Raw genomic sequence first — 21,662 nt, 5'->3', positions numbered from 1 at the left:
TCAGTTAGCCTAGGATCTGGCTTAACTCCATGTGAACTAATGATGTGCTCCAGGTATTGAACGTGTGACTGTGCAAAAGATAATGTTTCTAGTTTTAAACTCAATTGCACACTTGGCGATCCAGACATACATTTCTTAATCTTTCAGCATGCCCTTCCACTGCTTTTGGAAAGATTATGACGCCGTCAAGGTATACAAGGCACATAGTAGGCTTTAAACTTTTCAATAAAAAGTCGGAAAACTTTGAAAAGTGACAGGATAAATTCCAAGACCAAAAGGTGTGCGTAAGAATTCATACAGTCCAGATGGAACCACAAATGCAGTTTTAGGTCTATCTTGTGGTGCAGTCGGAATGTGGTGCTATCTAGAACGCTTGTCCAGGGTGTCAAAATATTTGCAATTTCTAACCTGTCTAAGGTCTCGTCGATACGTGGCATAGGGTGAGTATCTTGAGTATCAACCTCATTTTCTGCTCTCATATCGACACATAGACGATACGTTTTCTCCCCATTGATTGATTTCTTTTGGCACAATGACAACTGGACTGTCCTACAGGCTTGCAGAGGGTTGAATTACGCCCTCAGCGAATTGCTGTTGGATTGTGTCTTCAACAACAGATTTTACTTGAGTAGCACTACTGATAACATGACTCGTGCATATGATGTTATTTACATATATTTGAAGATGCTGGTGCTGATGTTGCATTTAACATTTGATGATGGAACTATTGCTGCAGTAAATTAGGACTTTGTTTTTATAAAGCAGATCTAATGATGGTCATTATAGAAGGAAATCGGTAATCTATTAACAAAAAATTTGTGACCATAGACGTAAATTAAAGGAAACGTATTATATATACGGGTCACTGTTCTATTCGAGACAGTGTCTCAGCTTGTGAAGGAGTAAAGTGTCAAAGAAACGTTGAATAGTAGCTGTAAGGTGTTCAATATTATGCCTTCAGACACAATAACACCTACACCAACAAAGAATCACTTTCGACAATGTTCCTGAAAACAATGTGTGTTCTCAACTCTCGCCAATTGAGGGCACGTCCACTCCTCTGGCATAACCACGAGCTCAGGAACGAAGTCGTAGAACGCAACAACAGAGAAGGCGGTGAAATGACGTCGGCCAATGGTGCGCGGAATACGACTGCATCACGACAGGCGCGCCCTCAAACCTAAGTGAATATAAACGCCTAAACGCCTCTCCTGCCAGCCTCGAACGCTCAGATCGCCTCAGTATACGGACATAAGTGGAACGTATTCGCGGAGCTAGCTACAAGAACAGCTAGTAGCGATCCTTAACAGTTGCTTGTCTGCACTTGTCTATAGCGGCGAATATAACTGTTTACATGTCGCGCGTCGTTTGCGACTACTACTTGTAAACCTCCAAGTTAAGTATTGTCAATCTGCTTTACAGAAATAAAGCTACCTTATGTTATTTGCTTGAATTGACGTATAGCATTCCGAGAACGCAGCGTCACTTAGGCACCCTATTCGAGACGAGTGGGTAAGACCCAACGTCCAGCATTATCAAACATGATCGTTTTGGTGGTCCAGGTGCCATGAATTGGGGAGAAAAAATTTTGCAAGGCCGTGCTGACCTCCACATCCTTAGAAACGTTGCTCTGACCAGGCAACTGTTCTGTGACACTGCTACTTCTTCCCCATGTGCGTCATCTCAGGGATGCATTTGCCCTTGAATTCCATTTTATGGTTGACAGTGGGAGACTGCATCGTACAGGGTACTTGGCGAATGGATGCACCTGCCCATTTCTCTGACTTAAATCCCATTGAACTCGTGTGAGATGCTTTTTGGAGAGGTTGTAACACGTCCGAATGCACTATCCAGGGGACCATCATAGATCACGGTGACTCCAGGATAATTCTATTCTGTGAATAGAGCGTTATTTCTGTTCGTCTCATTGCGTATTTCTTTCAGTTACTTTTTGTTCTATACTGCAGCAGTTCTTTCCATGCTTGGTCCAAGTTTCATCGACCTAAGGTACCTGGCAGTGACTCATCATGAGAAAGTTACCATCGTCTTTCAGGTTTGCACAACGGGTAATTTCATTACCGCGCCACGTGCTCTACTACACCTTGTGGTATTCTTTTTCATGGTAGACGGCGATCGTAGTGGTCTGGATCTTCTGTGGACGCTGAGGAAACAGAAGTGATGTGATAGCGCTATGTCCGTGTACAGACGGTGATAGTATTGCGTACACGATGTATAAACTGGCAGTGCATTGGTGCTGTTGTCATTTGTACTCTGATGATTCATGTGAAAAGGTTTCCGACATGATCATGGCCACAAGGCGGGAATTAATACTACGGATGCAGAATGGTAGCTACAGCTAGACATGGGACATTCCGTTTAGGAGATCGTTAGGGAATCCACTATTCTAGATCCACAGCGTCAAAAGTACGCCGAGAGTACCAAATTTCAGGCATTTTAGGCATTACCTCTGACCACGAACAACTCAGTGGCAGATGGCCTTCACTTAGCGACCAAGAACAGCCACGTCTGCGCTGTCAGTGCTAACAGACTGAAATAACCGCAGAAATCAATACTGGACGTAAGACGAACGTATCAATAAGGACAGCACTCCGTCTTCAGGCCACGAGTGGCCTACCGGGACCATCCGACCGCCGTGTCATCCTCAGTGGAGGATGCGGGTAGGAGGGACGTGGGGTCAGCACACCGCTCTCCCGGTCGTTATGATGGTATTCTTGACCAAAGCCGCTACTATTCGGTCGAGTAGCTCCTCAATTGGCATCACGAGGCTGAGTGCACCCGAAAAATGGCAACAGCGCATGGCGGCCTTGATGGTCACCCATCCAAGTGCCGACCACGCCCGACAGCGCGTAACTTGGGTGATCTGATGGGAACCGGTGTTACCACTGCGGCAAGGCCGTTGCCTATCAATAAGGACAGAGTGACGAATTTTGGTGTTAACGGGCAATGGCACCAGATGGTCGACGCGAGTGCGTTTGTCTAAGACCACAACATCGCCTGTAGTACCTCCCCTGGGCTTGTGACCATATCACATAATGAAAAATCGTGGTCTGGTCTGATGGGTCCCGGTCTCAGCTGGTAAGAGGTGCGGATGTTTGGGTTCGAGTGTGGCGCAGACCCCACAATGCCATGGACACAAGTTGTCAAGAAGGCACTGTGCAAGCTGCTGGTTGATCGTTAATGGTGTGGACTGTGCTTACATGGAATGGACTGGATCCTCTGGACCAACTGAACCTATCATTGGTTATGTTCGGCTACTCGAAGATCATATGCAGCCATTTGTAGGAGTCACGTTCCCAAACAACTATGAAATTTGTATGGACGACAATGGGACATGTCACAATGTCACAAATGTTCGCAATTATTCGGAACGCATTCTGGACAATTCGAGTGAATGATTTGGCCAGCCGTCGAGATTCTCGGGACGTAATCGAGAGAACAGTTCGAGCACAAAATCCTCTACCAGCAGCATTTACCCGCAATTGTAGACGGCTATACGGACAGTATGGCTCAATATTTCTGCAGGGGACTGCCAACGACTTTTTGAATCCTTGCTCTCGTTGCTGCACTACGCCAGGAAAAGGAGGTTCGACACGATATTAAGAGGTAATTCATGTCACCTCAGTGTGTGTAACACAGTAGCATTAACAAACAAGAAAATTTCTTGACAAATTCCCTGTGCGAGCATATCGATAGTTCTGCTGATATATGTTGATATAATAGCGAGTATGCGCAAAGGTTTAGTGTATTGAGCAGATGGAAATTTCGTGTAAAACCGGTGTTTAGAAGAAAGAGGTAGGCGAACGTTATTAAATTCCATTGTGATATAGCACATCTCATTAACTCATCAGGCTTACAGAACTGCCGCATTAAACTTAATCCTTTGCAATAAAAAGTGTCAATCAACTAAATTTCCTGTATAAAAATGTCACTGCAAATATAAAGCGTAAATCTGGTTTCTCCGTATCAGGGTGGAAATGAGTAACTGCGAAAAACGGTGGATTTTTGTTTAATCCAATACGCTGTTTGCTGATGTAACGAACCTGTATTGTCCGCTTGTCATTTAATTTCGTTGCATAGCATTTACCGCGCTACTACGGATTTGGCGTCCAAGATAATTTGCAGAGTTTTAAAAATCGAGTTTTCTTTGTGCAGTCTAATGGTACTTCCATCAGATTAATGGGATAAGTGGTAAAGCGGAGTAAAGTACATCTCACAACTGAACTGCAAAAATAAATAATACCTGTGACCTATGCGATTTTGATATAGTGTGATTATTATTTTAAAAAAAGTCGCAGTATTTTAATCTGAAGAAAATGTGCAGCCAATAATTAAATCCTGTCGGCCATGTTTCTATTAAACTGTCATATGTTGAAAAACCCTTATAACAAAAAGCAGTGAAACCGAAACACGATCTGCTGTTAAAAACGTAGGAACCTTTAGCCTCCAACTTGATAACTACCTAAAACCACTGGACAAAGATGGTAACTAAAATATGGGGAAAGAAGATAGCGTGAGTATTGCGCTAAATTTCATTTATCGCCCCAATGCGCGTGCTCATTTCTCAGTATGACTTATAGAATAACAGGAAATTAAATAAACAAACATTCGCGGTCCGTTCACACTGCAGTTCATGTGCGATGTTTAAAGGTGTCAACGTAAAAGGGAGGAACGATGAAGTTCATAGTTACAAATATAGTCGAGAACACAAGCACATTTGGACAGCGGTGGGAAAGGAAAGCGGCTATGGCCTCCTTAGCAGAGCCATCCATGTAAATTATTTAAGTCAGTCATGAAAAGATATGAGGACAGTACCGAACCCCTTTCCCTCATCAGCTGCTCTATTTAGCTTGTTAGCCTATTAACGGAAGTGTAGCTTTATAGAACAAGGCCGTGTTTCCGGTTTCGAAGGAACTCGTGTATTGCACGTCACTGCGAAATACTTACAGTTTAGCCGACCGTGGTGGCCGAGCGGTTCTAGGCGCTACAGTCTGGAACCGCGCGACCGCTACGGTCGCAGGTTCGAATCCTGTCTCGGGCATGGATGTGTTTGCTGTCCTTAGGTTAGTTAGGTTTAAGTAGTTCTAAGTTCTACGGGACTGATGACCTCAGATGTTAAGTCCCATAGTGCTCAGAGCCATTTGAACTTACTAAAGACTAATGCGCTGGATGGTTATTCTTATGCAAGCCATCATGTAACTAGATGATGACACAATATCACGCGAGAACAACTTCTTGTGTCCTTATTATACTTTACCTCTTTACCTTAGTTTAAAATAACTGCAGTTGTTGCCAGTTAGTATGATATTTTAATGTGATATTTTACTGCATAGCGTGTCCTCTTTATGTTCTAACACAAATTTTTGCTTTTTTCAGGGACTGCTAATTTTGGTGGCTTCTTGATACGAGTGACATACGTCAACAAATATATAAATACATGTTAGCGTTGTAAAGTAACAAAACGCCCAAGTTCAGACACGTAGAAATGTCTACAGGTTGACGGGAAAGTGGAGTTGTTTTTCAGTGCAGTTTCTAAGGTTTCCTATACAGTTCTATAAGAGCAGAGGATGTTGAATGGTGTGAAAGTTTCCAAAAACATAATTATTTCCACGAAAGAAAATTATTTCATGTCCTCAGGCCACTAATGCACCAACAGAGAAATGTGTATTAAAAAAGACAAACTTAGTGCAAGTCACCATATATTATTAAAAAGGTTGAAATGAAGCCTCACAACCAGGTGCTGGCCCCAATCTCCAGCACTGGACGTGCTTTACGCTGGACTCTACCTGCAAGACCTCGCGGTAACGGGAAACACTGTAACATCCAAAAAACATATCAAAACTTAGCAATAACAAGTTAGCACAATGAGCTATAAAAGACACTTTCATAAACGTTTAAAGCCCATAAGTATCTGAGTTCTAAAAGTTTTCAAATATTAATTAGACTATTACCAATTCAGAACACACAACAGAAATTAACAACATTAAAAAACTATCAATTTTAATTAATAGAACCAGTAAGTTTATTAAATCTCAGAAAACACAGAGTAGAAATTAATGAAATTACAAAAAGGAACGTTAGAAATACAAAGTGAACTTAATAAGTTTCGTTAGCTCTGAAGAGATAATCAATGTAGACTAGAAGAGAACAGAGGCTTTTGAACTGTGGTACTACAGAAATATGCTGATGGGTAGATCATGTAACTGATGAGGAAGTACTGAACAGATTTTAAGAGACATGAAATCTGTGGACCAAAAGAACGAATCGCTTGACACGACACGTTCTGAGACATCTACATTAGTATTAGAGAGAAGTGTGGTAAAAATTCTAGGAGACCAAGAGATGTACCCAGTATGCATATTCAGAAGGATGTAATCTGCAGTAGTTATTCGGAGGTGAAGAGCCTTGTACACGATATTTTGTAGCATGACAACAGCATCAAGCCAGTGTTCGGACTGCAGATCACAACACCAACAAACTCCCAAAACACAGAACAGGCTTGAATCAAATACAGGTTCAAAAGATCTTTGTTATGACTAAAGAGCAATAGAAAGGCCGTGCCTGAAACCTTGTACGATGTTAGAAATAGTATTAAGAACAGGAAATCCATTAACAAGTCAAGATCTGTAGGTTACATTGTGATTTCAGCATCTCGAACATGTTATCGCTGATGTCATTGCGTGTTCAGATACCTTACCTGTCTGCCATTCATTTTATGTCAGCGAATCTAATTCAGCTGATCATTAGGACACTTTGAGGCGTTGTATTTTACTCTTCGCTTTATCATTTAGAGTAGGGCTACAACTTAACCGCTTCTTTCTATATGAATGAATCTTCCTAAAACTGTCTACCAACGCTTCTCATAAATGATTACCAGACAAACCAATACCTGAATTGTGTAAAAATCTGACTATACTGAATTATACAAAGACTTAATGTGATTTGCTCAGCACTGTCTACAAACCGACGCTAAATGTTTCTATTAAAATGCAGTGCTACCCTGAATGTAACCTGACTTCTGAAGTAAATGCGCAACTGAACTTACAAAGAAACTTGTAGTCATAAACTTTATTTTCACTTAGCTTGTGTCTTGACAAATATTTTTGCAGATTCCTCGAAAGCATCACACAGCATATTGTAGAAAAATAACATAAGAAACTAAAAATTCCATACACAAAGTGCAATGAGTATACAAACATAATGAACTGAATGAAGGGTGGGAATTTTATTTGTAAGAAATGACTTATGACAGAATTCAAATCGAATACTATATTCAAAAGCAATCCATTAAAAATCAACTGAGTGTTCACAGTAGTGTTTACATAACAAGACTTAAAGAAATATCTTTAAGCAAGGGGAATCTCATCTTCCTAATAAAGAAATCCCTATAACAGTCATACTATCTGAGCTTCGTTACTACAAGTTTAATAACACAAAACAACCCTACGTGGTTGCGTGCTTACCTCACTCTCTCAACATCTCAGAGAAACTCACAAATTTTATTCTTAGATTCTCTCTCCATAATTCCACAAAAAATAGTCAAACTCCAATTCCATTTATCTCATATCATACTTATAAAAAAAATTTCCTGACCTTTCTTCAAAGCACATCTGCTACTCAGCACTGCTCAAACTAAAATTCGTGTAACTTTTCTAGCCCTTTCAGGCAGAGGTGGTATAGCAACACAAAGTTATTGTAGCAACACTCAAAGCTTACTCAGCTACATGTTTTTACTCTGTGCGAAATGCATATCGATATTTTGGTGAAAACAAGAATTTACATAGAGACCAAAATACTATGCATACCTAGCATATTCTCACCGTTCTGCAATCAGAATTTTGTATGACCTGTCTGACGAATGCTAAAGGATTGAGTGCAAAATTCGAATATTGATTAGTAAATAATGCTGAAAAATGTTACAAGAGTGAGGTATAAGAAAAAAAAAGCAATCAGCCTGATAACAAGTATTTGATTATATAGAAAAAATATTTCTTCTGTTACAATCATGGGCAAACGTAAATAGCTTAAAATGTCCTCAGTTCTTTAACATGGGTTTATACAGATATACAAAAGGTAGTATAAATTATTTATAGTATAATTATCTAGAGATAGATTGATTTGCACAGGGCAGAAAATATCTTTGTTTTTGAAAGCATATTGCACAAAATCGAATTCGCAGTGTCTCTCGATGTTTGTTTTCATTGATAAACAGTTATAGATTTCCCTAAATACGAAACACTTTTATCATTTCAAGTAATATATAAAGATGTAGGTAATGAGAGATTAAGCTACGAATGTCTATGCTCAGCTGACACCAACTAGTGGTAACTATGACATAAATTATACCGCAGATTACAGTACTAGGAGGAGACTCAACGAAGTGATCATTCACTGACAATACACTAACCTCAAATAGGATGAATAAAATGTTTCAAAGTCAGTGAATGACTGAAGTAGCTGACGTTTCATTTTGAACAATTCACTGTGAAATTTCAAAAGTCTACAGTTACTTCCCTACTTGTGCTACATATCCCTGGCAATTTCAGGTCAAAAAATTTTGTGGTGCAATACAGGAAAGTGACATGCTGGTAACATGTTACTACATTAATGTACATCAACAATTCAATAATTATACAAATGAGATATGCACTAAAAGCTGTGCAACTGTGTATCTAGAAATCTAAAAGAATAAATTCAGATTTTGCTGGGTCCTGTGTCTGTAAACGATAAAAAAAGGCATCTAAGTACAGGGAGTGAGGCAGAAGTAAACATATAAGGATAATAAACACACCTGAGACAATAAAAATGTAACTAGGAAAACTTGGATTATGGAGTAGTAGTGGTTCACATCTTGAGACTTGAGTGAAATCTCTAAGAAATACCATCAAAGTCGTCTTTTTGACAGAATGGTCCTAACGCTAAACTTTGAACAAAAGCTGATTAGTATGTTTGTTTTGTTTTTTCTTCATTCTCATACATTATTTATCAAATTTATACTTCACATTTCCTTTTTATTACCTACTGTTATCTTTGTCACACCCCTATTTTTAACTTTTTATTGCCATTTAACTTTTCTTAACTTCACTTTATTAACTTGATGTTCTCTATATTTCCCAAAAAAACTTATTTTTCTGTTGTCCTCTACACTTTTGCTCTCTATAGCTCCCTCTAGTCCCTTGAAAGTCTTTTCCTGATGTCTTAACAGATGTTCCTTCATTCTGTCCCATCTTCTTGTCAGTGTTTCGCACATATTCCTTTCCTCTCCGATTCTGCGCAGAACCTCCTCATTCCTTACCTTATCAGTCCACTTAATTTTTACGATTCCTCAAATTAAGGCCTATGTTTGATACTAGTAGATTTCTCTTGCTCAGGAATGCCCTTTATGACAGTGCTAGTCTAATTCTGATGTCCTCCTTCCTCTGTCCATCGTGGTTATTTTGCTGGCTAGGTAGTAGAATTTCTTATCTATTACGTGACCACCAATCCTAACGTTAAGTTTCTTGCTGTTCTCTTTTCTGCTACTTCTCAATACTTCCGTTTTCTTCGATTACCCCTCAATCCATACTCCATACTTATTAGACTGTTCATTTCATTCAGCAGATCCTGTAATTCTTCTTCACTTTCAGCAGGATAGCAATGCCATCAGTGGCTCATTGATACCCTTTCACCTTGAATTTTAATACCACTCCTGAACCTTTCTTTTATTTCCACCCTTGCTTCTTCGATGTATAGATTGAACAGTAGGGGTGAAAGACTACATCCCTGTCTTACACCCTTTTTAATCCGAGCACTTCGTTTTTGGTCAACCACTCCTATTATTTCCTCCTTGCTCTTGTACATGTTGTATTACCGGTCTCTCGCTACAGATAATATCTATTTTCTTCAGAATTTTGAACATCTTGCACTATTTTGCACTGTCGAACGCTTTTTCCAGGTCAACAAATCCTATGAATATCTCTTAATTTTTCTTTCATCTTACTTCGTGAAGCCAGACTGATCGTTATGTAGCACATCCTCAATTTTCTTTTCCATTCTTCTGTATATTATTCTTGACAGCAACTTGGATGCATGAGTTGTTAAGCTGACTGTCCGATAATTCTCCCGCTTCTCAGCAATTGTAGTCTTCTGAATTGTGTGGATGATTTCGAAAGTCAGACAGTACATCACCAGACTCACGCATTCTACACACCAACGTCAATAGTTGTTTTGTTTGCCGCTTCCCCCAACTGGTTTAGAAATTCTGATGGAAACTATCCATCTCTTTTGATTTAGTTTATCATTAGTCTTCCAAAGCCCTTTTAACTTCCAGTACTCGACCCCCTATCTCTTCCATATCGACTCTTGTTTCTTCTTCTGTCCAAGCAGCCAAATCTTCCCCCGTGCAGAAGCCTTCAACGTATTCTTCCACCTACCCGCTCTCTCCTCTGCATTTAACAGTGGAATTGTCGTTGCACTCTTAATGTTACCACCCTTGCTTTTAATTTCACCGAAGGTTGTTTAGACCTTCCTGTATGCCGAGTTAGTCTCTCCGACAATCATTTCTTCGCATTTTTAAAGGAGTCACTTTGCCTTTGCTTCCGTGCACTTCCCATTTATTTCATTCTTCAGTGACTTGTGTTTCCGTATTCCTGAATTTCCCTGAACGTTTGTTTTGCTTCCTTCTGTCATCGATCAACTGAAGTATTTCTTCTGTTACTCATGCTTTCTTTACAGTTAAGTCCGTTGTACCTATGCTTTCCTTTGCAACTTCTGTGATTTCCCTTTTTGGATATCTTCATTCCTCTTCAACTGCGCTGCCTACTGAGCTAGTCCTCATTGCTGAATCTATAGCCTTAGAGAACTTCAAGCGTATCTCGTCATTCCTTAGTACTTCTGCATCCCACTTATTTACGTATTGATTCTTCCTGACCAGCCTCTTAAATTTCAGCCTACGCTTCATCACTGTTAAATGCTCCTGGGTATGCCTTACAATCCAGCACCTGATTTAAAAATCTCTGTTTGACCATGCTGTACTCGAATTGGAATCTTCCCGTATCATCCTTCCTTTTCCAAGCATACCTTCTCCTGTTGTGATTCTTAAACAGAGTATTCACTGTAACTAACAGATATATATTAGAGAACTCGATTAGTGTTTCTCCACTCTCATTCCTTTCAAAAGCCCATATTCTCCTGTCTTGGTGTTTTGGTAACTTCATATGTTAGTTACCTTCACTGCATGTAACTTTTCTTTCAAAAGTACGAAAAATTTGCATGTGAATTCCCATAATTCTTTGGATTTATTTTTGCATAGTATAAAGTTTAACATATCTCGCACGTTTAAAATTCTGATCTAAAGTCACAAAATACGTTTAGTCCACCACAAAATAAAGCATTGGCGAATAATTAGTAAATATTACTACTGAAAATAACCACAAAAAATATTGGTCATTACAAATTATTTCAGGAATATGTGCCATACAAGCTGAGGTTGACATATGATGCTTGTTTTATTATGATAAAACATTAGTAAATAAAATTGTTCTATATTTGGTTTGACAATCGTAATTTGATGAAGTGCTTTGCTTTTATGTGTCCGAATAGTTTCAGATTTACAGTATTGTTGTTTGCAATATGGACAATTCTTTAACATCCACTGCACACAAGGAAGCATTTCTGACTGAGGTGCTTGTTTTTACGAGATAAAGGATGATGCTGTACAAGTATTTCCTGCCCAGAGTGTACCTTTGGATGATTACCTTTTTATCTTGTGATTTCTTTCTTTTTTCTGCAGCTTTCTTGATGTTATTCAGCGCTCATTCTACTATTACATTGCAGCGTCACTTCTGCGAAGCTGGAAATCTTTGATAGGATCAGGTGGTTATTGGTTCTTTAGTACAAGTAATGGAGTTAATAATGTAGTATCGTATGGAACACATTGAGACTCTACAGAAAAGTGTGAATGTCTTTGTCTAAAGTCTGATGTTGTCAATGACAAAATAATCCACAAAACTAGTTGATTTCTTACATTGTGCATTCTAACGATTTGATTGTAACCAATAAAATGAAATAAAAATAGGTTACCAACTTCCCATAAAAAATTGTTGTAAAAGGTTGGAATCATATTTTTGCAGTCGCTTGATGTAAAGAAGTGAACAAACAAATTTCGAAGTTAATTCAACAGCAGTGTGAGTATCCAGTGTATAATCAGACAAGGGGTCATAAGAAATCTCCTGCACCTGACTCTTTCAGTTTAGAAGGGGTTATAGGAAATAATGGTGTACGATGTGTAATGGTTGATAATTTGGCGTTCTGAAACAATTTGCGTTTTTCTGAAATTTCCTGTATTCTTTCCTGAATTTATTAAAGTTAAAAGTCATACGAAATTTATGAAAGAATTTTCTGAAATCGAAGTGTGCCCAGCTTAAATGCATGTACCAAATAAGCTAATTTACAAATTCATCAGGTATGCACACAACCGAAAGAGAATCATTGATTGTACGTCTTTTAAAAACAATATTGTTATGTATCAAATAAAATTGTGTTATTGCAGTGTTCGTTTTGTCATGCAATTTATGTTTCACATCCTCCCAGGCTTTGTTTGTTCCTGAGCAATGTCTCAGAAATCAAGCAGAACTAGAGTTTTCAAAGACTACCTGTCGTATATACAACAAGCTAACTTATTTTTACAAAATATTGCGGTAGTGCTTCAGACTAAACCAATAGGAGCACACAGTGAAGTATGAGGTACAACATTATGAGTATCAGTAATGTGGACAACAGTGAAGTTAAACTTTTGTAAATAAGGATCTCATCGTTTCAATCGATCATTATTTAATTTAGGTGACATTAAAAATTGGAATGCTTGACAATCAATACAAACAATAGTATGTTTTCCAAATAAGAAGATTCGAAACTAAAAAAATACTCATATGATTCCTAATGCTTCCAACTCTGTGACAGAACAATTTATTTCAGATTTAGACAAAACATGACAGGGAAAGGCTATACTTATCTGTACAATTACACCATTCCCTTCAAATTCTGGGTGTAAATGTGTGGCAAGTCCAATTATCAACTGCCACCAAAACACTCGTAATAAATCTGGGTAAATAGATATGATATAATTAAAACGTGCATCTTTCAAACTTTGAAACTCTACTTGTGTTTGTTAACCCCAGCATCATAAGGTTTTTTTGCCAGTAAGTGAACATAATTTAGGACTGGCAAGAATATTAATGTTTAGAAAACGGCGATAAAAATTTATTAAAGCAAGGGGTCTTCAAAGTTGACGTTCTCAGGCAGGGGTGGGAAGTGCCCTAATTGCATCAAGTTTTTCCGGTCTGGTCCTGATGAAGTCATATGTCAAAGAAAATTTACTCTGATTTTTCCAGAGACAAATTTTAGAACATTGATTGTGATTACAGAATCCTTAAAAGTGTGCTATAGACTTCTCAAAACATGGTTATTCTGTGATCAAGATTCTTCAGCCATTAGTATATCGTCAACGTAGGATTTTATATTTCTTTTCAAGTAATCATCTAAAACAGTGTTCCGACCAACTGACGAGATATTCGGGCCGATTTGTAATTTACTAAACTGATAGCATGCACTGAAACATAACAATGCAGTGCATTTGCTACAATCTGAATGTAACTCTATTTGCTAAAAACTTACATATAGATCCACAACAGAAAGTATAAATGTTGCAAAAGTTCATCTGAGGTTTGAGTTCTATCTGTTTCCACTGAAATAATAGTGTTAATTTCTCTTGACTCCATTACTAGTCTAATCGAGCTGTCTCTTCTCTTCACAATGTGCAATGCGCTGTTTATGAACTTACTGCAGAGTCTATGACTTCTTGTTCTAGTATGGACTGAATTTCTCCTTTCGTTTTTCACTTTTTCTCTGTAGTGAGCTGGAATGTTGTATGGTTTGAAATGAAATTTATATAGGAATCCCTTAATAGTCCCTGCACGATGTCTAAAGACGAATGAATGTGTGCACGAAATGTCAAAAAGATTTTTTCCCTCTGTCCCAGTGATATTCTCTACTGTCTACTTTTTCCTGATTCTAACTCTGTATATCAGTTTCCTGATCAGTGTTATGGACAATATGTGTCATTACAAAAGTAGTTTGGTGAAAAATCTGATGTGTCATCTCTCAAGTAACATACCAATTTACTTCCTCTTCCTGTCTCGCAATCCAGTCTTGAAATATTATAGAAATAGATTTACCTTCATCATCAAAACAACTTTATATTAACGTAGAAGACCTACACCTAATGTTACGTGTGTTGACGAGAGAGGAACAATCAAAAATTCTTTGAAAACTTACAGGCTTGACACAAAGACTAAATGAGTCTGATGCATCACATCTACACTTTTTCCATAAATCGCACCTTCTGTTTCAATACTTCTTAATGGTAAAGTCGAACAATCTGTTGTTTTCGTACATTTGTGGAATGCTCTACCACTGACCACAATGCAGGGCTACCAGAAGCAAGAACAGCGGAAATAATAGCTTACCTACTGAAAGATGTGTCTTGAATGTATTACAGAATTTTGTGTATCGTCAATCTCTTCCAGTAGAATGTCTCTGATGTCTCCAAAACGTATAAAGTATTTCGTATGATCTACAATATTATTTGCTCCCGGAGTTGCGAGTCATTGTTCTGTATTTCTCCCCGTCGTTGATTATGTTGTGGTTTTCGTGACCTAACTTCAATTCCTTCAATCTGGCGTGGTGTTGACTGTCACGATTCCTGTTTGTTGATTGCCGTATATGCCAGGTCTGAATTGTGCCAATTACATATTGCATGATGACCATTTGAATTTAACCGCTATCCATTCAAATTCGATTATTGCCTGTAATTTGAATGATGACCGCAATTACCTTCACAGATATGTTTACTATGGCGAGACCTGTCCTCATTGGGAGACTTCTACGCTGTCTTACATCATGTTCACATTCACTGCTACAGAAATTACTTCTATCACGATAGTCATTATTCAGCTGCGAGCGCTGTACATCGTACAGGTGATATCGGTTGTCCAGCCTGCAATTGTCTTTGTTATTATATTCGTTTGAGAGTTGCAGTTGTGCTTGTTTTCATGAGCTGCAAGAGAATTTCATTTGTCATGATTTCTGCTGCGATTTTACATCTACATCACCATGGTTACCCTGAAATTCGCAATTAAGTGCCTGGCAGAAGGTTCATCAAACTACCTTCAAGCTCTTTCTCTACTATTCCACTCTCGAACAGCGTTCGGGAGAAACGAACCCTTAAATGTTTCTGTGAGAGCTCTGATTTCTCTTCTTTTGCCATCAAAATGTTGTCATACTCTTAGGAGAATGTTGGTGATTGTAATTTCAGGAGAAGATCTCCCAGAAAAAAAAAAAAACGATTCATGTACCATACCCATGGCTCTCTTTCCCCTATTTCGCGTTACTGAAAAACGAGCTGCCTTCTTTCTACTTTTTCGATGTCCTCCGTGAATCCTATCTGATGCGGATCCCACATCTCTCAGCAATATTGAAGAAAAGGAAGTCTTGTAGACCTATTGCATTTTCTCTGTTTTCTGAGAACAACTCGTAATCTTTGATTTGTTCTAGCAACAAAATTATCTATGTGATCTTTGCAGCTAAAGGTATTTGTAATTGTAATCCGTAAGTATTTAGTTGAACTAAAGCCTTTAGATTGGGGTGATATATTGTGTGACCAAATTTAAGCGGATTCCTTTTGGTACTCATGTGTATGACTTCACACTATCCATTATTCTGAGTCAATTGCCACTTTTGGCACCATACAGATATCTTGTATTTCTCGTTGTAAGATTTGTCTTGATCATCTGATGACTCTATAAGACAATAAATGACCGAATCATCTCCAAACAATCTACGAGTGCTACTCAGATTGTCTCCTAAACCGTTAATGCAGACCATGAAGAGCAGAGGGCCTGTAACATTCCTTAGGGCACGCCAGATATTACATCTGTCTTACTCGGTGACTTTAAGACCGTACGAACTGTGACCTTTTCGACAGGAAATCACGAATCCTGTCGCCCAACTGAGACAATAGTCCGTAGGTACGCTGTTTGATTAGAAGCCTTCTGGAAATCTAGAAACGTGGAATTTATTTGACGTCTCCCGCCAATAGGACTCATTACCTCGTGAAAATAATGAGCTGACTGTATTTCACAAGAACGATATTTTCTGTCCGTGTTTCTTGTTTGTCAATAAATTGTTTTCTTCGGGGTAATTCATAGTGTTCGAACACAGTGTATGTTCCAAAATCCTACTGCAAATCGACGTTAGGAATAAGGGTCTGTAACTCCAGCGGATTATTCCTAGATTCCCTTGCTCGTGTATTGATGAGAGTTGGGCCGTTTTAGAGTCTCAAGGTATGGATCTTTCCACCAGCGATCAGTTGTATATAACTGCTAAAACTGAAACTGTTGTATCAGGACACTCTGAAGGAATCTAACTGGTATACACTCAGAACCGGAGGATTTGCCTTATTAAGTGATTTAAGCTGCATTACTACGCGGAGGACAAATACTTCTAAGTTACTCATGTCGTTGTGGTATTCCCTGTTAAGCTTTTGTCACTGTCTAATTCCAGTTCCTGAAGAAATGTCTGAAATGCTTCTAAATTGTCTTTGCATCTGCCGACCAGTAATACGTTTCTCAAATGTGTAGGTAATTTTGTTAAACAAATGCGAATGAGCTCTGATGAACTTTATAGTTTTGTTGAATACTGAGTTCCGCGAACCATGTCTTGTAAATAGTTTGCTGGGCTGGAAAATTCTGACAGTTGAAAATTTCTTAACATAATGACACTGTGTTTTACGCCATCCTGTGTGGCTTATGACCAGCAGGCTGACAAAAATTCTCGATAGAAATCTCTTACGCTTTGGAAGGCTCTAACGATCGAACGCTCTCTTGCTGCGGCGTCTTTTTCTAAATATCCGCGGAGAAATTCGAGCTTGTTTTCTAGGGGCCAGTTTCGTGGTAAGGAATATAACAAAGGATCAAAATGTATGGATGTACGACTGTTTTGTTACTGTAATTTCTGAAATCTTTGAATCTGTGTACTGTCAATAATGTTTGAAGTCGATGTTACCATTTTTATATAAATCGGACTCTTCTCCATTATGCCACGTTAGCAATTCCTTGTCATATTCAGCTGTGTGGTACTGTTGTCTTGGAAAATCATCTAAACGCACAAATTATTACTATCCTCCAAATTTTATGAACGGGAATGTGAATGTGGATATTCAGATCCGTCATTTTCATCGTTGTAGTTAAGCTTTCTTCCTATGTGTTTGAGCTGTTCATGCACAGTGTTCATATCACGTTTTTTCTGCCGACTGATTTAGCATGGTTGTATTTAAAGTTTTTCAATGACGGGTATGCTGCTGTATCTGCAAATTTTACAGCTAGAGCGTAGTTTGAATCTCTGTCAGCACTCGCTGGCAAATCTGCCAGTATTGTGGTCAGGTCATCACCTTTTTATTTAATTGTGCTTAACTGTTCTTTTTGTCTTCAGAATTTAAGGTTAAAGTTTCCACGTGTTCGATGATTTATTTTACAGTTGTGTTAAACTGTTCGTTCCGCGCTTTTATCTGTGTAAGTATCTCATTCGGAACTACAGAGTTGATTTTGACTAACAATTTGTCCTTGTCATTAGGCTACGCTGATTAGTTTTCATGTTTTCGTGTACTATTTTAAGGTGATGTAATCTAATTGCTAAAATACTTATGATTGGCTGAAGGTCAGATTTAATTTCTTTCCTAAACTAAACTGACAAATTTTGCATTTGCAATTTTAGGTCTTTTTGTGATTTTCTGTTTTCTCCGGTGTTTTGTCGGATTCGCTGAATGTGTTTCTATATTTTTCTTCGCTGAAGCGAACTGGCTGTGTTCGTTCAAAAGATATTGATGCAAAACATGATTCTGGTGTGTCTGTTACTGCTTGATGTAACACTTCTCAAGAATATGGGGACTTATTGCACACCGACACTTCTTCGGAATTTATGTATTTTCCACCCATTGTTTATTGTGTGTCATATGTTGTCACTAAGTTGAATGGTAACTGCAAATCCGTTATATTTCATGCGACATCATGTAAATTACTGGGTGGTGCTAACTGTTCAAAGTAGTTCGTTTGATCCTGTAATCTACGATTATTTTAGAAACTTTTCTGTCATCTTGCGCTACGAGGAAATTTCGTATTGCTATCCATTGTGCCAAACGTGATTAATTCTGTTACACGAAAAAATTACTATATAATGACGACACGAAAGAAAGAAAATGTTTTTGATACTACAATACACACAAATTCTCGACAGTAAATGAAGTATTTATAGAACCTGTAATATAATGCCTTCCGTCGACGTAACAAAGTTTTCAATAATGGGAAAACGTATTTGCAGAGAAATTTCACAAATCACAAACAAAAATTTTAAATGTATTACAATGCCTGAAAAATTATACCATTAGTAAAAATAGGTCAGCGTTATTTTTGCTTTCGAGAAATCCAACACAATCTGACTACCTATTTTCAAGAAATCCAATGAACTATCTTAGGAACGAAGATCGACCCGCGTGACATAACCGCTAATCTGTTTCAGTTTGAGTGAATCTTCCAAAAACTGTCTGCAAAAACATCTCAAATATGATTACCAAATAAACTATTTCTTATCGTAAACTCATGTACTGTGCGTAACTCTGACTAGTGAACTATACAAAGACTTTGCTTTTCCCACCACCGTCTGCAAATTGACGCTAACTGTTTCTATAATAATGTAGTGCTACTCAGAATGTAATCTGAATTCTAAAATAATTTCGCAGCTTAACTTACAAAAAATTTCCTGGCCATAAACTATATTTTCACTTACCTCGTGCCTTGACAAACGTTTTCGCAGATTTCTCGAAAGCAGCGCACAGCATACTGCAGCAAAGCAACATAAGAAGCTACGAAAATTCTGTATCACAAAGTGCAAAGTGCACACTTACGTATTAAACTGAATGAAGGGAGAGAATTTTAGCTGGGCAGAAATGACTTCTGACAAAATTCGAATGAAGCTCTGTATTTAAAAGTAGTGCATTTAAAAACCAGCTGAATGTTTACAACAGTGTTTATATGACATGCAACATAACAAACTTTAAGCAAGGGGAATCTCACATTCCTATGAGAGCAATCGCTATGACAATCGCTATGACGTATCGATGATGTTTCGTTGGACGGCTCGTACGCTGACTGTTGTTGATGGCCCAACATTGAAATCTACAGCAATTCGTGGAAGGGTTGCACTTCCATCACACTGCGCGATTCTCTTCTGTCGTCGCTGGTCCCGTTCTTGCAGGATCTTTTTCCGGCCGCAGCGATGTCGGAGATTTGATGTTTTACCGGATTCACGGTACACTCGCGAAGTGGTCGTGCGGCAAAATCCTAACTTCAGCGCTACCTCGGAGATGCTGTGTCCCATCGCTCGTGCGCCGACTATAACACTACGTTCAAACTCACTTTAATCTTGATAACCTACCATCTAACAACTACGCCACACACGTGTTGTCTTATATAAGCGTTGCCGACAGCAACGCCTTACTCTGCCTGTTTGCATATCTCTGTATTTGAATGCGCATACCAGTGTCTTTGGCGCTTCTGTGTATATACACTGAGGTGACAAAAATCATGGGATAGCGATAAGCACACATGCAGATGTCGGTAATATCGCGTACAGAAGGTACAAAATGGTAGTGCACTTGTGTAGGTGTTATTCTCTCTCACATGATTCATGTGGAAAGGTTTCCGACTAGATTATGTCCGCAAGAAGGGATTTAAGACCTTGAATGTGGAATGGTAATTGGAGTTAGGCACAAATTTTCGGAAATTGTTAGCGAATTCAGTATTCCGAGATGCACAGTGTCAAGAGCTTGCCGAAAATACCAAATTTAAGGCATTACCTCTCACCACGGACAACGCAGTGGCCGACGGTCTTCACTTAACGACCGAGAGCAGCGGCGCCTGCGTAGAGATGTCAATGCTAACAAACAAGTAACACAGCGTAAAATACCGTAGAAATCAACTTCGGACGTACGGCGAATTTAGACTTTAGAACAATGCAGCGATATTTAGCGTTAATGGGAAATGGCAGCAGACGACCGACTCCAGTACCTTGCAATTAGCACTTCATTGCCTCTGGCGCCTCGGCTCGTGACTATATCGGTTGGGCCCAAGACGACTAGAAGACCGTGGTCTGGCCAGATGAGTGCCGATTTCACTTGGTAATAACTGGTGGTAGTATCAGAATGTGGGGCGATCCCCACGAAGCTGTGTGTCCAAGTTGTCAACAAGGCACTGTGCAAGGTGGTGGTGGTTCTATAATAGTGTGGGCTAGAGACCAAGAGATGAATACACTAAGCAGATTCAGAAGGATGTAGGTTGCAGTAGGTACTGGGAGATGAAAAAGCTTGCACAGGATAGAGTAGCATGGAGAGCTGCATCAAACCAGTCTCAGGACTGAAGACCACAACAACAACAACAACAACAGGTCCTCTGGTCCAACTGACCCCATTACTGAGTGGAATTGTTATGTTCGGCGACTTGGAGACCGTTTGCTGCATTTCGTGGACTTGATTTTCTCAAACAATTATGTAATCTTTATGGGTGATAGTAGTTTGCAACTGGTGTGAATGGGATTCCGGACCGTTCGAGCGAATGATTTGGCCTCCCAGGTCGTATGACATGAACCCCGTAGAATATTTGTGGGAAATAATCAAAAGATCAGTTCCTGCACAAAATCCTGCACTGGCTACACCTTCGCAATTATGGACGGCTATAGAGGCAGCTCAGTATTCCTGCAGGGGACGTCCAGCGACTTTTGAGTTCATGCCACGTCCAGTTGCTCCACTATGCTGAGCAAAAGTATGTTAGACGCGGTATCAAGGAGGTATCCAATGACTTTTGGAAAGGCACGTAGCCGTCGTAAAGTAGCATCGAGGAGATGTTCAGTAACTAAGAAATCTACATGTTAGCAGAAAAGTGGAGTTGCTTTCCACTGCAGCTTTTAAGGTGTCGTTTTTCAATTGTATTGGAGTATAGGATGTGGTCGAAAATTGAATATTTTGCTTGCTACACATACGTTTGCTGCCCAGGATATTTGCGGAATATTGAAGGTCATATTGGTCCGTGACGGTGCCACAGATCCACGCCTTCAGCAAGAATAAACTGCTCTAAAATAGCAAACAACCTTTTCTCTGTCATTGTCCGCATAGTGCCTTCTATGAAACAGAGTTTCACCGCTACGTAGTATAAAAAGACTAAACTCCTTCCGAACAAGCCAAGGAGGCCCAACGCTACCGACTGGCCGCCGTGTCAGCCCACAGGCGTGACTCGACGCGGATATGGAGGGACATTTGATCAACACACCGCTCTCCCGGCCATATATCAGTTTACGAGCCCGGAGCCGCTAGTTCTCAATCAAGCAGCTCCTCACTATGTCTCACAAGGGCTGAGTGCACCCCGCTTGCCAACATCGCTCGTCTTATCGGATGGTCACCCATCCAAGTGCTAGCTCAGCCCGAAAGCGCTTAACCTCGGTGATCTTAAAGAAACCGGTGTTAGCACTGCGGCCAGACCGTTGGCGTTACATAGTATACGGTT

The 21,662-nt window shown here is 39.3% G+C and overlaps 1 pseudogene; it reads right to left on the bottom strand.

Moving 5' to 3' along the window:
- Positions 1-2,804: 2,804 nt before the first annotated feature.
- On the bottom strand, positions 2,805-2,922 carry LOC124790463 (annotated as a pseudogene).
- Positions 2,923-21,662: the final 18,740 nt, after the last annotated feature.

The sequence above is a fragment of the Schistocerca piceifrons genome, chromosome 3 (genome assembly GCF_021461385.2).
Source record: "Schistocerca piceifrons isolate TAMUIC-IGC-003096 chromosome 3, iqSchPice1.1, whole genome shotgun sequence".
NCBI lineage: Eukaryota > Metazoa > Arthropoda > Insecta > Orthoptera > Acrididae > Schistocerca > Schistocerca piceifrons.
This window is presented reverse-complemented; position numbering and strand designations above follow the sequence as displayed.